Genomic DNA, 13071 nt, shown 5'->3' on the forward strand with positions numbered 1-13071 from the left:
GTGTAAAGCCTTCTGCTGGTGTTTATACAGAGGTGAATGTTCAACCTAGTGGTAGCCCTGAAAGGCAAAATCCAAAATATCAATTCTTTTATAGCTCTGAAAAACACAGGACTAGCAGTACCACATTTTCCAACCTCCCCAGGCAGTAAATAGGCTGTGGTGTTGATTCATGGTCTAGAAAAGTGCTTAAGAGAAGCATTTATATGCTGCTGTGACCCCCAGGACAGCCTCTGTCTGTGGACTCCTGCCCTTGCCCAGCTCCTGAGCCATCCTGTGTGCCCCATATCCCACAGCCACACTGCCGGGGTTTTGATGTGCGACTTTTATTGCAAATTTCCCTTGAGCTTGTGCTAAATCTCCCATCCCAGAGGCCCGCGAGCTGGCTGGGATGTGCCGGGGAGGAATGCGGGGAGCTGCTCGTTTGCTTTTTAGTCTAAACAAAATGCTTTCCCATAAACACGAAGGAGGAAGCCCCACTTGGCCTAGCCCCTTGGAAGAAGCCTCTTCACTGGGAATGTTTATGCGTTGCCTCTGAAACCTAAACCAACTCAGAGCCAGGCTCAGAGCAGAAAAAGCTCTGCTCACAACCAGCCCCAGTGCAGTGAGGCCTCAGCCTCTGGAGCGGAGCCGGGGCCGCCGCCAGGACGCCCGCACGTGGCTCTGCTGGGCCCAGGCCTTCGTGCACGGGGGCGGTGAGGCCAGAGCCTGGAGGAGCAGGCCGCTGGCCCCAGCACACTCGTCCTGAGTGCCGCCGAGGGATCAGGGAGGCTAAGAGCCCACCAGCTTCTCCACAGGGAACTCAGAGCCTTTTGGGAGATTCGGGGCTTGCCTGGCATGTCCCTGAGTCCTGGCAAGGCAACCGAGGTGCCTGAGTCCCTGCCTCCTGACAGCCCCAGTACAACAGCAGTGCTTCTTCTTTGGAGACCCAGGCACCCAGTTGGGATTCCTTCATCTTCAGTCACTGCAGGACTAGTGGCTGGCATTGGGATTGCTGCCAGGGGGCTGGTGTGCTGGGCAGCTTGGGTTTGACTGGGCAGTGCCTCAGTTTCCCTGATGTGGAGCAGGGATAACTGCATGGATGTGCCCCGAGGAAGCACGGCTGCACATCTGGCTGGAGATCACAAGGGGACTTTCATTACATTGTGAAGAAAAGTCTTTTAGGATTATTTGGTGTTACAGAAGACTTGACCATGGGCAGAAATCCCTAAGTGCTCAGGGGATGCAGACATCATCACTTGGAGCTGCTTTCTGGGGCCACCCTGGCCAGCTGGTGAGGCAGCGGGATGCAGCCATTCCATTTCAGGGAACGGCTCCGTATGGCCTCTCCTATTAGCTGAACCAAAACAGGGAGTATGAAACTCATTTGCCTATCCCCAGCATTTTAATAAAATGTAGCCCCTGCATTAACAGCTCCACTCCTGTCCCCACTCAAGACTGATAGGAGATAGCGCTCTGGTATTAGAAGGAACAGAAATCTCTGCCGCTCCTGGAGCAGTTAGGGCAGCTCTCCCACACATGCTGTGAAGAAGCAGCTGAACACAGCCCCAAATGGTGCAATCATCCCCCCCCCCAGCTCCAGGTCCTGGGCCATGCGTGACAGCTGCTGCAGACACAGCCCGCTTGCACAAACTCAAACATGCACATGACGTACGACCAGGTGATGTAAAGATGCTCTTTTTTTTTTTTTTTTTTCTGGCGGGAACAGGCACAAATCCATATACATCATGGGACAAGAGCATGCAAATGCACCCAGCTGTGTGCAGTGCTGTTTGCGGAGTGCTGTGTGCAGTCCCAGAAGCACAGTACAGTGTCTCTTCTCCCAGAAGCAGCACAAGCACTGGGTGGGGATGTGCACTGGACTATCGAATTGCCTGGTGTAAGGTTAATCTAGCTTGTAACTGCTGCAGGAAGGCACTTGGCAGGTATTGCTGCGAGCACTTTGGAGCAGAGGTTGTTTTTTCTAGATGTATAGGACTTAGGAGGAAAAGGCCTATTGCAGCCCATCCAGATGCATTTATATATTCATGAGGAGCACCCACAGCCCATCTTTGCCCAGGGCAGTCCCCCAGCAGTACCCCAGGCTGGGGTTCAACAGCAAGGGGTGCACCCTGCAATGGGGCTCGCTCTCTGCTCCTGTGGGCACACGTTATGCAGCCCCATGGTGGCAGTGGCACAGAGCCAGGCATAAATAAAGGTGCTGTGCCGCTTTGCACTTAGGCTGTGGTATGGCGTGTCCTCTCACATCCTACACAAAAACACATGCACATTCTCCAGAGAGCACATCTGCTTACAAAAGCGAACACCTCTGCAGTCACTGAATCAGCCACAAATGCTTCTGCATATGGAATAAAGCACAGGGACGGCAGCTTCAAAAGATGAGCAAGAAGAAAATAAAGCAACAATAAAAGTGCATAAGTGATCCAAATGGCGATGGGGCACAGCATTGTCATCAGCATCAAAGTTCCCATTTCCCTTTTTTTTTTTTTTCAAAGTTTATTTGTGAATTCCAGAGATAAAAGCAGGGTCCAATATAGGATGTGCAGCACAGCCCACACAGGTGAAACCAGATGGTTACAGCCAGTACAGGCACACAGGAATGAACAACATAGAAGCATAAATAAACTCACGTTTTTAGGAGTTCATCACAGATTCACAAAGGCAGAAAAAGGATGGATCATCAAGAGGGGTTGAATCAAAAATCAATGTTTTTTTGGTCTCGTGCTGTTAACTGCTATGAAACTGTACTGTTCTACACTGCTCAGACCTTCTGTCCTCTTCAGAGGTGCTGCCACGGGGGAGCAAAGCAAATCAGCAGGCTCTTCTGAGCCTCCGAATTAAAAGCTGTGCTCTGATTCAAACACCGCTGCACATTGCTCTCCCTCTGTCTCAGTCTCTGCTCATATTGATGCTGCGTGAAGACAAAACGTGCGTTCATCTCTTGTAAAGAATTGCACCTCCTCAGCAGCCCAGGGACGTGTTTCTGGTGAGTGGTTCCCATCTTCCATCATGCAAAGGGGAATGATTGAAAGAGAATTAGTGGAATTCCCTACATCCCCATCAGAGATCAGGCTTGGTCAGTTGGAAAATAAGTAATGAACAACATTTTTTAATGTCACTGTTAAGTGATGAATTTTCTTTATGCTTAACACACCAGGCCTATTTTCTCTTCACCTCCAAGTTTGTTTTTGAACAAGCTAATTCAATTAAATCTCTACTGTTGAGGAGCCATTAAGGTGACCAAGCATGCGAGATGCCTGCTGTGGTGCACCAGCGAGTGGGAGTGAATAGGAAGGAGCTCGGGGAGCGGAGAGCAGGTCCCTGAGCTGCACCAGGGTGACACCAGTGTTCATGGGGCTGCGTTTCTGTGGAAGGGGTTATGGAACAGGGGATTTTTTTCACAGGGTACTCCAGTGTGCTCCTGGTCCTAGCATGATGCTATGAAAATGCACCCTGTGTGGTTTGGGCCTTAAATACATACCCTTGCAGCCTTTTTCCTTAATATGTAAGATCATTAAGTGTGTCACTGTATGCTTTTTTGTTTTGGTTTGTTTTTTTTTGTCTCTCTGTTCAAAGGAAAAACATCTGGAATGAACTAGGAGTGTAAACATATGCACTTTGCTTTGAGGATCCTCCCCAAGCAAAGGTAGAGAAGAGATCAGAGAGGGAAGGGAAGGTAGCAGACACAGCAGCGGAGTGCCCTTTTCCTCTTTCACTTGACCAGCTGTTTCAGTTACCTGTGGCTCTGAGGCATGTTGTTAGCAAAACTCAGAAAGCACTGGGCTCCCCAAACCAGTCCCAGCAGCCCCATGCATTTCATTTTTTGCAGAGTGAGGCATTCACCTTGTCAACAGCATCTATGCCTCCCAGCAATTCACATCGATAAGCTTTTGATTTTGCCTTTCAGAAGGAATTTAATCTGCAGTGTAGGTGTTGGAGAAGAGACCAGGATGGTGAGGTAAGAGAGGGGGAACACCTCCAAATCCAGTGCCCACCTGGAAGGGAAGGCAAGGCTGTGCCAAGCCCTGGGAGGGACACGCGCAGTCCCTCCCAGTGTCCTACGGGGGGGGACGGCAGGGACACATACCCCGACGGCACGCAGCCTTCCCGGCAGTGAGCTTTAACTCAGCAGGACCCTCACAACTGCCTGTCTTTTTTCTCCTTCTTGTAATAGTTTGGCAAAATTGCTTCTCTGGGCAATGAGACCTCATCTGAATGAACACTTAGCAGGAAATGAGATGCGGTTTGTTCTGCTATGAGACAAGATTAAGCAGTGAAAGACTGAAATTATCATATGCCATCTGATAGAAATACTGGCCCAGCATGAAGCCGCTGGACGGCACTTCCCTCCGTCACATCCTAAGCTGAGCAGCTCTTTCAGTACTGCTCCAAAAAAGCCGACGAGAGCTGAGCCACGACTCCTGATGAGCAGGAAGCCATACAGCATCCTACAACCCTTCTGCAGCAGCTCTGTCTTCCTGGCCAAAGCATTGCTGTACGTGCTCACATGGGGTCCTCCACCACCGACAATGGTCCAGGTGCTCCAGTAAGGCTGCAAAACAGCAGCGCCTGGTTTTGTAAGGATGAGCAGCAGAGGAGATGCAGGCGTGCATGGTGGGAAGAGCAAAGATGTCACCCTCCTGCCCGGTCGCAACGAGCGCAGCTGCGCTGATGCTGGGGCAATGTGCCCTCTTTGCACCAGCACTGGATTTGGCCAGGTCTCCTAAGGAAGTGAAGAGGGATCCAAGATGTAAATGTAAATAGATGCTTTAAAAAGCATTGGAATATATACAAGATCCAGCAGGAATGCGAGGAGCAGCTGCTGCTTTTCTCCTTGGCCCTCAGCTGAATGTACACACGCAACATTTTGTTGGTTGTAAATGTTTAGAGAAAAAGACACAGTTAGGCTATTTGAGGACCACTTGATATCAGCTGGGCACTTGCATGGGAACTGCATCAGTGACAAGCTGCACACACAGCCCGGGCTATGGAAGTCTCCATCCCCAAGCACACCAGGCATGGCTCCTTTGCTCTTGCATGCTGGTCTTCAAGCACAGGCTACAAAGCGCAAACACAAAGCAAGCTGTTGAAATGATTGCTCTTACCTCTAGCAAGGGTATCCCTGAGCTGCTTATGAATTCAGCGGTTGTCCCACAGAGCTGGTCCAGCATCAGGGGAAACCAGCAGCAGCCTCAGCCCTTCTGCTGATTTGTGGTTGCTTTTTTTCCACCAGCTTTCTCCTAGGGGTTGGCAGAAAGCAGACGTGGGCTGCAAGCAAAGCCTCTGGGTCCAGGCAGCCTTGGATGCTGCTGCCAAAAAACCTTTCTCTTTCCTTATGTGCTTCTCACCCCTTCAAGAATTACCAGCCAGCGAAGAGCTGGCAGTGAGATGGGGAGGTCAGAAAGTCAACGGGCTGATCTCCACAAAGATAATGGAGGAAAGCAGGCACATCTTTACGTGACTCAGCCTCCTGTCTTCTATCTCCCCTCGCAGACTGGTGTACCTCACTAACATATCTAACGTGCCCAAAGCTGGGTTAGATCATCCCACCTAATGAGTACAAAGGTAGCTGAAAATGTGACTTTTGGGACAAAAGGAAGGGAAATGAGAGGAGCAAGGGATGGGAGGCTGGAGCCGGCAGGAAGGAGGGCACAGGGGAAAGCTGCTGGGAGCTGCTGCGAGCCCGGCTGGAAGCTGCAGAGCCCTCCCGGTGCTCCCGAGCAGCATCCTTCCCTTCCAGCAGGGCAGCACAGACTCATAGAGTTGCGGAGCCACCTAGGCTGGAAAAGACCTTCAAGATCCCCAAGTCCAACCATCAGCCTGACCTAGAGTCCCATCACTAAACCATGTCCCTTAGAGCTGTGTCCACACAACTCTGAAGTGCCTCCAGAGATGACTCCACCACCTCCCTGGGCAGCCCCTTCCAGTGCTTGGCCACCCTCTCCATGAAGAAATTCTTCCTGATATCCAATGTAAGCCTTCCCTGGCACAACCTGAGGCCGCTGAAGCAGGAGGAACATCAGCCCTCTCCGCCGAGAGCTTTGCTCCCGCCAGGCTGAGCTCTCATCCAGCCGGGGCGAAGCCAGGCGAGGCAGAAAACAACCACGTCCTAATTGCAAGCGGCATCTCCTGCTGCGGGTGGTCTCCGGCCACAGAAGCGTGACATTGTCTGGGATCCGTGCTGCACAGCACCGGCTCCCTGCCCTGCCGGGGCTTTCCTCCTGCTGTTGGTAATAGGGGAAAGGACAGCAGGCTGCGCAGCCATCAGCCGGGAGCTGGCTGTGGTGTTCGTCATTAAAGGTGCACAACTGGCTCCCGGAGAACAAAACCCCCGTCTCTCCCACCAGCCCTCCCAGGACAGTTTTGGTGCTGGGCCAGGGCGACGCGATTGTTGTTTTGACGGCTGCTGGTTCCAAACAAGCCCTCAGGCAGTAATGAGGCTTGCTCAAATTGCCGGGGACTCCATTTGTTCTCCTCTCAATTAATGCTTTCAGAGGAAGAATGCAAATGATTTCCCAAATTGGAGGGCGAGGAGGGGGTGGGGATGGAGATAGTGCTGGGAGTTGGTGACTGGTTCCTCAGAGGGAGGGATGAGCCCCAAGCTCCTTACATCCAACCCAGCTTTGCCTCTTGGCCAGGAAAACAGTTTAATTGTGGTTACAAGTGAGTTCGGAATTAACAACCTTTAACTGCAAGCCATTAATGAGGACGGTTACGGCGAATCCCAGCCCCACCAGGCAACACCACAGCGGCGTGCATCGGTCATTAGCGGCGCTGGGTGCCGCTCCCTGCCAGCAGCTCCCGTCCAGCCTCTGCCCAGCCAAGACGGGAGGCAGAAGGGGGGAATTGTCTTCCGTGGGGACAACTGGGTGACACCTCGTGGCACCGCGCTGCCCTGGATGTGTCGGCAGAGAGGCTGGCCACTCCTGGCCCAGAAGTGGGGCAGGGGAGAAATTTTTCTGTGGCTACGCGGGACCTGACACATGTCCACGCTGGCACAAAGCAAGGCACTTCCACCCTGGTGACACCGCTGTCCTGATGGCTGTGGGGTCCTCCCACCCATGTCACCTCTCACTTGCTGGCCCCACAGCACCACACAGGGGCCATCCCTCCTCCTCCTTATTCCTGCAGGCAAAATCTCTGCCCATGCAAAAGGCAGCTCACGGTTATCACCCTGCGTGCTGGCCAAACAGATTTTTCCTGAGACAACATCTAGAATCATTTTTGCACATATTTCCTCTTTCATAGGTGGCTTTCCTCAGATGAAACACAGCCCTTTTGCCTGTTTTCACTCATTTCAGGTTCTTTCTCCCATTCCCCCTTCATGGGATATGGGGTGGGAGCAGGGATGCTCCGGCACATCTGCCCTCACACGGGCCATGGCATGAGGCAATTCTGAGCTTTTACACTGAAAAAAGGCACAGTTTTGCTTCTGGGGTGAAAGATAAAGGAGAGTAAAGGAATCTCAATCTGTTCTGTTCTTAAAACTGGTCCTCTTTGAAGGAAAAAAGAAACGCTCCAGGATTTAAGTTTGTACTCAGGTCTTTACTTCAGAAATGTTCTCTGCATGCTGTGCTTGATGGTCATTTTCTAATTGAGCAAATGCTTTTTGTTGTGTTTCTTTTTTCCCCCCCAAAAATGAAAGCTCAGTTCTCCTGGATAATTTAACTTCTTATAAAATATTGAGAATTAAGACCTAATGGAAAAAAAACAAAAATAAATATTTTATGGTTCTGAAAAGCTCCCAAACTCCAGCAAGGAAAGCTGTTAGATACTGCTGTGTTTCTTTAGGAAAAAAAAAAAAAAAAAAGAAATTAAAAAAAAAGTTTACTGCTTTGAAAAACTCATAACTAATTCATTTATGCCCCAGTGGCCATGGGCAGCAGGCTGTGGTCAGGGGAGGGGATGGGCATTGGGATTTTTTAGGAGCAAAGCAGAAAGAAAGAGCTTTGCCCCCTTAGCAAAGTCAGATGTTGTCTTTAGTGACATGTTTGTGACAATTCACTTTGTAAAGCCCAGCTCCTGCGGAAGCCCAGCCCCTGTCAATAGGATGCACAGAGGGGCTCAGATCATTGTAGGAGAAAGATGGGACCGGGCCAGCTTCTGGCACGGGGCAGAGCACCTCTGCTGGGTCCCTGGATCACCTGCTGCTGGCATCTGTGTGTCCCCACTGGGGACAGGCAGCAAAGGGTCATGGCCATCGCCTTGGGCACCCTGGGGAAATGCCTGGAGCTGGGTGGGGTGAATCCATCTGTGTGCATTTGAACATAGAGTTTTAGGGATGTTCTCCTGATTGAACTGTTACAGGTTTTCCAGCAGGCTTTTAAGCATTCAGGGACTGCAGCTCTTCTGCAAAATTCCTCTCCTGCACTGCTCCTTGGCTAACACCAGCCCTGGTCCCCACCACAGGCTGGGGAAGGCAGCGGGCCCGAGAGGTGATGGCACTGGGGAAGAGGTCAAGAAAAGTTGAAGAAGTGCTGCAATTAGTGCTAGCCCATTTGTCTTCCTACCTAATCAATGAGGGTCTCTACATGGATGCAGATGAACCCATCTCCTAGGAGGACGACTGGAACTGTACCGGGAACGTGGGCTGTGATGGATCATCCTGCACCCAGGCGGCCTCTCCTCTGGTCCCTAATAACATCTCCTGGCGTGGCAGCTGACTGATGGATGGCAACCAGGAGCCCCAGGAGGGGGGAAGTGAAGGATATTCCTATTATCTGCAGGCATGTTCACTAGGCAGGATTCTTTTTTTTTTTTTTTTAATTATTATTTTGAATCTCTACCCACAGAGGGCTGGTTATAAAGGGGAAAACTGTTCGGCTCATTATCCTTTAATTATTGAAGTGAATGATTTGGGTAAAATGGAGGAAACCGAAAACATGGAGATTATATTCCAGTCCATTAGGCAACCTTAGATTTTCTTGCACTATCTGTAAAGCTGGCAGGAATACTTTTTAATTTATTCTGTCATCTGTGGACAGAGAGAACTGTGCCATTGTGAAAGGACTTTTCAAAAACTAGACATTTTATCCCCCAGTTTTGCTCTCCTTAGCAATAATCTCTCGATGCCTCCCACCCTTGTACTGCTGGTTACTGCCTTAGTAGGGCTTTTAATTAAAAAAATGAATAAATAAAAATAAGTCTGGCATCTGAGAGGACTGCCTGCCTGCTCCACTAGTGATCTTACCTCACTTCTCCAGAAAAATGAAACAGAATGCGACAAGCAAGACACAAGGAAAAAAAAATTTCTCTGTGGCTAGAAAATGCTTTCTAAGAAATAATATTATGAGAAAAAATGTTTTCATTAAAAATAAGCTGGCATTTTAAAAATGTCTTGGATGAAGAATATGGATACTATGCAATCTGAAAGAGGGCCCATGGTATTTAGCATGCACCTGTGTCCATAGTCCAACCCCCCTTTTTTGTTTCTTGTGAAAAAGAGGCAAGAAGGGCTGTGGGGTTGTGCTTTCCCTGTTGGTTTTGGGCTCTGGGTGACCCAGAGCCACGATCCTTGCTCCTGGCAGCACCTTGCAGCCCTCTCTGGGGCTGGAGCTGGGATGCGGACCTGCGTCCATGCGCCTCCTTGCTGCTTCCTGATGGGGAAGCAACACTTGTGGTAGGCTTTATTGTGAGTTCAGAGGTTTTCTCAGTTTTCCAGAGTTAGGGAAGAGTGTGAGCTGCTTCCTTCACAATTCTGCTGAAAAGCCAGCATTAACACTTTTTTTTTTTTCCTTCTGCAGCGCAAAGGCACCGGTTCCCACACTATTTTCCTATGGCATCTCCTTGCTGTCACTGCATCACCTCCCGCTCCTCTCCTCTGGACCTTGTGTCACTCTCACTGCAGACCTCCAGCCTCAAACTTGTTTCTGTCATTTTTGACAGTACTGCATTCAAAGGGGGGCATGGTGTTTTGGAAAAGCCCTCAAACATTTCAGAAAAGCAAAGAAATTTTCTCCATACATCCCCAAATGAGATCTGACTGTAAATTGAGATCATATTGCAGTATTTGTCCATGTTTAGCCTGTGATCCACCTTTGTACCATACCGTTCTTTGGACAATTAATTCTGATGCGATACTTGCACATTGGTATTCTCCTTAAATGTACCATTCTGCAGTTTTTACTGAATGTTGCTTTGCTAGATTACTAATCACGTACTCGGTTTGTTAAGATTGTCTTGCTCTGATAAGGTGTTTTCAAGCAAGTGCGCATCTCAGTGACATCTCTCAGACAGTGATTTCCCCCAGAGAGCACTGTCCTGAGTTATGAGAGCATCAATCCAAACGCTGTCAAAAGCCTCCTTACTCCAAAGCCATCACGTGTAGCACTTGGCTCTTATTCCAAAGGAGGAAATGAAATTAATCTGGCATGTCAGCATCCATTTAGGTAAAACCAAGGGGTATTTTTTAGCATGGGGGAGTTGTTTTTGGGTTGTTTTGGAGGTTTTCTGCACACAGCACCAATTTTTGAAGTATATCTACTCCAGTAGACTCCAAAACTCATCAGGCTGTTGATACACTGATGAGTTTATCTAATGAAGATAAGATCTAAACATGTCTTAAATAAGGGGAGAAGTTGTTGGTTTAAGTCACCTGGCTTCAGAACCTATCAGAAACTGCAGTGCCAGAAAGTTTCCAACAAACCTCTTCATCTGCTCTCCTGCTATAGTTTACCTTGGTCCTTTCCATTTGCCTCAAAAATCCAAACAGTTTGATACTTACCTCATGTGAAACCTAACATAGAGTTTACATTAATTTTTCTGAGAGAGTTCATCAGCCGTCCTGCTGCTTTTCAGGCACTCACTTTCCTAAGTGGCTCCAGTAACAGAGCCGAGTTGTGAACATAACGTCACCGTGTTTGTTGCTACCTCCAAGTGTCTATTGCTGATGTTTGGCCTTATTGCCCTTTCCTTCCTCTTCATCTGAAATGTCATATCCTTCTTCTCGTTATTAATTACATCTTACATCACTATTCTCAACTTGCACATGTATTTGTGATTTTTTTTCATGTGTAGTCTGAATCAAATTCAGTTTGAAGCAAGTTTTATGTGCCTTTGGAAGCCCATGAAAGATTTCTGAGAGCCAGACTTGTCCCCTATTAGCTGCATAACTGACGGATCAAACGTAATGATACTAAATATAAAACCCTGTTCTTAACAGCTATAATGGGCGGTTGAAGACTGAAAACTTAAAAGTGTCATCTCTCAATAATTACTTTTGATGGACGCCTTTCCCTTTCGCTGAAGACAACTGAGGCTCAAACTGGAGGTGACTCCACCACAGAGACTGAGAAATTTCACACTAAGCATAAAGGTCGTTTCTTTGCAAAACACAATGCAATGACCATGGGATTTTTTTTTTTCTATCAACAATAAATCATGTGTTTCAATGTGAACAAGTACTTTACAAAGTAAATTCTTAAAAAAGCATGATGGACCAGCTCCAAAAGTTGTGAAAGGACCCTTGGTTTCCCTCATGCTAGCAAACCACTGTAAAAATATATACAGAGTTGAGACAAAGTTGACAATTTTTCCTTACAAGTAAAGAAAACACGCTGCACTCAAATCCTGCAATAAGAACTGCAGAAGTTTCATAAAGGTTTTGGATCCGATCCACAGCTGGTAAATGAAAATATTTTAAAACTACTTCTTCTCATAAGAAGGTGCAGACTTTTTAGATCTATTTTTGCACGGCTGGATTAGATGATAACAGTTCCACAATTGTTTCCCATGAAGGGGAGCTGACAGCGAGTCCCCAGAATACCTGTGGAAATGCTGCGGGCTCCAAACCTGGGTGCGAAACCCCGATGGAAGCATTTGACCCTCTTTTCCAAAGAAGTGGGGGAGGCTTCTTGTGAATCTTTCAAACAATGTCAGTCTGTCAATTTTCAGACTCTTTAATTTTTTCCAGCTGTAAATCAATCATCTTATTAACTCTTCTCTAAAGTCTCCCACCGAGTTATCTGGGACTGGCAGCTTGACAAGCCATTTTTGCGGAGCCGTGAGAATAAAGTTTCTCTTGTGCATTGGCGTGATGTCATGAGCACTCACTCCTGGTTTTCAGTGATCCTCTTTCACAAAAGCCTCCTTCTTTGCTTGCAGCAATTATTCAGCTATTAAAGCACATTACGTTAGGTTTCTTATTTTAAGAGTGATATCACTCCTTGCTTTAATGTCCAGCCGATGGAGCAATTTGCACCAACTTCCCCTGACACCGTGTTGGTGCTCGAGTCCCCAGGTTATGTTCCTGCCCGCATAAAGCTGCTATTGATGGGATCTACATGTGGAGAAGGCAAAGAGGCTGTGACTGATTTAAACATATAAGTATGCAATATTATGTACTCACTCCTATGAAACAACATTACCAGAGCCACCACTGAGACCCCTGGAGAAATCTTTAAACCTTTCTTCCATGCCTCTTCGCTGGCTCTTTCCAGGGATGAAGCTCATGAGCTCAAGCTGTGTGTGGGCACCTGTGTGTGTGAATGTCTGCTCCCTGCTTCTGTCCATCACCTGCGTCAGACCGGACCAACACTGCTGCTCTGGGTGTGCAGCTCCTAGCAGTCCTGCAGAACCAGGGTCAGAGAGAAAACCCTATAAACACAAGCTCAGCCCTCCAAGCTGAGACCTGCCTTGGGAGAGATGCTCCAGAGGAACCTTCATGTGGAGCCTGCGCCTTCTCATGCATCAAAGCATGCGTATGTAATACTTCAGTGTCCCTTATCTCCCTGCTGCTCATCACCACCCAAACCACATTTGGGGAACTTCCTTTGGGAGGGAACCAGAAGAAAGCAAACCTCAAGCTTGTGGGAACAGTGGAGCATTCCCAATGAGGGACATGGCAAGGGCAGAGCCTGCTGGTGTCCAGCCATCTCCACCAAGCCACAGAAAACCACATGGCATGAACCCTGCTGCTCAGAGGACCAGCTGCTGACATCTCCCCAGCATTGCTACACTGGCTCTTTCTCTGACCCTGGAAATTCAATTTCCTCCTCCCATTTGATACATTAATTACGGATTTTCAATCTTCACTCCCAAACCCTCTTCCTTTCTCCCCTTTGCCATGGTGTGACC

This window comes from Anser brachyrhynchus (assembly GCF_964034855.1).
Source record: "Anser brachyrhynchus genome assembly, chromosome: 18".
Classification (NCBI taxonomy): domain Eukaryota; kingdom Metazoa; phylum Chordata; class Aves; order Anseriformes; family Anatidae; genus Anser; species Anser brachyrhynchus.